Source organism: Triticum aestivum, chromosome 1B (assembly GCF_018294505.1).
Source record: "Triticum aestivum cultivar Chinese Spring chromosome 1B, IWGSC CS RefSeq v2.1, whole genome shotgun sequence".
Lineage (NCBI taxonomy): Eukaryota > Viridiplantae > Streptophyta > Magnoliopsida > Poales > Poaceae > Triticum > Triticum aestivum.
In genome coordinates, this window is record NC_057795.1 from 650,915,872 (window position 1) to 650,919,070 (window position 3,199).

Below are 3,199 nucleotides of genomic sequence, written 5' to 3' on the forward strand. Positions count from 1 at the left end.
TTCCGATAGGTGGTGCTATCGTACATCCACGTTGATGGAGACTTCAACCCACAAAGGGTAACGGTTGCGCGAGTCCACGGAGGGCTCCACCCACGAAGGGTCCATGAAGAAGCAACCTTGTCTATCCCACCATGGACATCGCCCATGAAGGACTTGCCTCACTTGGGTAGATCTTCACGAAGCAGGCGATCTCCTTGCCCTTACAAACTCCTTGGTTCAACTTTCAACTCCACAATCTTGACGGAGGCTCCCAAGTGACACCTAACCAATCTAGGAGACACCACTCTCCAAAGGTAATAGACGGTGTGTTGATGATGAACTCCTTGCTCTTGTGCTTCAAATGATAGTCTCCTCAACACTCAACTCTCTCTCACAGATTCGGCTATGGTGGAAGATGATTTGAGTGTAAAGCAACTTGGGGAAGGCTAGAGATCAAGATTCTTGTGGTTGGATTGGAATGTCTTGGTCTCAACACATGAGTAGGTGGTTCTCTATCATAAAATGAGTAGTGGAAGTGTAGGCACGTTTTGATGGCTCTCTCACAAATGGAGAAGGGAATGGAGGGGTATATATAGCCTCCACACAAAATCTAACCCTCACACACATTTGACCCAACTCGGTCAGACCGAATAGAGAAACTCAGTGAGACCGATTTAGTTCAAACTGTGAACGTTAGGAATCTTGGTGGAACTGATGAGATCAACTCAATGGGACCGATGTGCTAGGTCTCGGGCAAAACCTTATCTCGGTGAGACCGATCGCATGAACTCTGTGAGACCGATTTCAACAATAAGCAAACAGAGACTTGGTCAAACAAACTCGGTGGGACCAATCGCTCATTTTGGTGAGACCGAAATGTTATGAAAAGGAAACAAAGAGTTTGCAATGCGAACTTGGTGGGACCGATCGCTCATTTTAGTGAGACCGAAATGTTACGAAGGGAAATAGAGAGTTTGCAATGCCATCTCGGTGAGACCGAGAGTCGTATCGGTGTGACCGAATTGATTAGGGTTTCTGGCTATGGCTATGTCAAGTGAACTCGGTGGCGCGCTGGATAGATCAAATCGGTGGGGCCGAGTTTGACTTTATGTTTTGGACATATGTGGAAATGAGAAAATGGTTGAGGGTTTTGGAGCAATATCACTAAGCATTTGAGCAAGTAGACCATTAAGCAACACCTCATCCCCTTTTAATAGTATTGGCTTTCCTATGGACTCAATGTGATCTTGGATCACTAAAATGAAAATGAAGAGTCTTGAGCCTTTGCCAATCTTTGTCCTTAGCATTTTGAGGGGTCCACATATCTAGTCCATGCCATGCCAACAATTGAACTTCCTGAAATATTTAACTTGAATGGTTATTAGTTCAATGAGCTATATGTTGTTATGAATTACCAAAACCACCTGGGGATTAGTTGCACTTTCACCAGGCAGGTGGGATTTTGGGGCGGATATGGGGTCCGGTTGTAGATGCTCTAAGCAGGCCAAAATGATTTTTGTTCCCACACTTTATTATGGTAGTGTAAAGTGGAAACTACGTTATACTACATTTTGGGTCATGTAGTTAACACTTTTCATAACTGCAAAAAATGTGTAGATTACATTTTCCAGACGCTCCTAGCTCCTCCGGCCTTTTCACGGAAAAATAAAAATTGGGATTTAAGAATTTCTAGTCTTTAATCTTACATATGTCATCCACCTAAAAACTATTGCTCCCTCCGGTTCGGTTTATAAGCCGGGCACGGGTCTAGAGTTCTTTGATCTAACTAGGACATCATGTATTATACTTTATGAACAAAATATATCTTTAGATTCATTGCCAAATATAGTTTTGGGTCATATATTTTGTGTGGCATATTATAAAGGTTTTATTAGTCAAATTAAAGACCTAATGTGTCTGACTAATATATGATCTGGAGGGAGTATGATGGATCGACGCATCTCCCAAGGATAGTGTGCGATAGGCGGAGCGGCCTTCGATTAAAAGGAAGTGGAACCAGAGAGCTCTACTTTTATGTACGTGTTAGATGAGGATATTATTAACCTCGCAAACAAAGATGAGGATGCTATTAGTTTATTATTTGAGATTAATTATACTATTAGTATGTGTATCATACGTGGCGTCGTAGAGTGCGACTCTGCCATGTCAATGTCCACCGGGAGGGCTGCCGACACCTCCCGCACCCGCTGCCTTGCACGGCGGGCATGATGTGGCACACTTGCCGCGGTGCATTAATGAAGCGGTTGCACATCCGCCACCAAATTTGGACGCCAGACGAACTGCAGTGCCTCCGGTGAGGCAGCGGGAGCACACCTCTCGCCAAATCCATGCACCATTTGGGTGGACGCAATGGATTCCTGGCGAAGTAGTCCGACCACTACTATCGACAAGCCTCGTCCTAGAGCGGCGCAGAGTAAGGCGGAAGGCAATCTCCTCCTCGGTGCCGCATGGGATGAGCTCCGGGTCAACGGATTTGGAGGTGTAGGACTCGCATTCGCTGCCCGCCATGCTAGAGAAGGTGGGAGATCGCCGGACCTGAGCTTGTGGACGGGGGGGGAGGGAGGGGAGGGGAATTTAATGCGGCTAGGGTTCATCCGGAGTGCGGATAGGATCCAATTTATGTGGGTCGGGTGGGCCAGAGTGGGTCGGATCTGACATGGTGGGCACGTCCGGGCATCCCTATATCCAATCCCCCCCCATATGGGTTGAATATGGGGTTGCCTATCAGTCCGGGCGTTTGGGCCGAATATGAAGCATCAGGTTGGGTGACAATTTCTCGTCTAGACAGTGACCAGGCATGCGGGGGTTTGGGCGGATATGGGGTCCCATTCTAGATTCTCTAAGCAAGCCACACTGATTTTTTCCCACCCTTTATTATGGTACTGTGAAGTGGAAATAACATCATACTACATTTTGGGTAATGTAGTTTGCACTTTTCTTAACCGCAAAGAAAATATGTAAACTACATTTTCTGAGACGCTCCTAGCCCCTTTGGCCTTTTCACGGCAAAACTAAAACTAGGATTTAAGCATTTAAAGTCTTTAATCTTACATATGTCATCCACCAAATCTTTGCCTTCTTGCGGGTGCCGGGTGGGAATGAACTCACATGGAAAATGGCTACTTGCGTATGGGTGGTATCCCCATCCTACTCTTCCCATGACAATTTCGTCCTCCACCACACAGTGGTCCAACCGTAA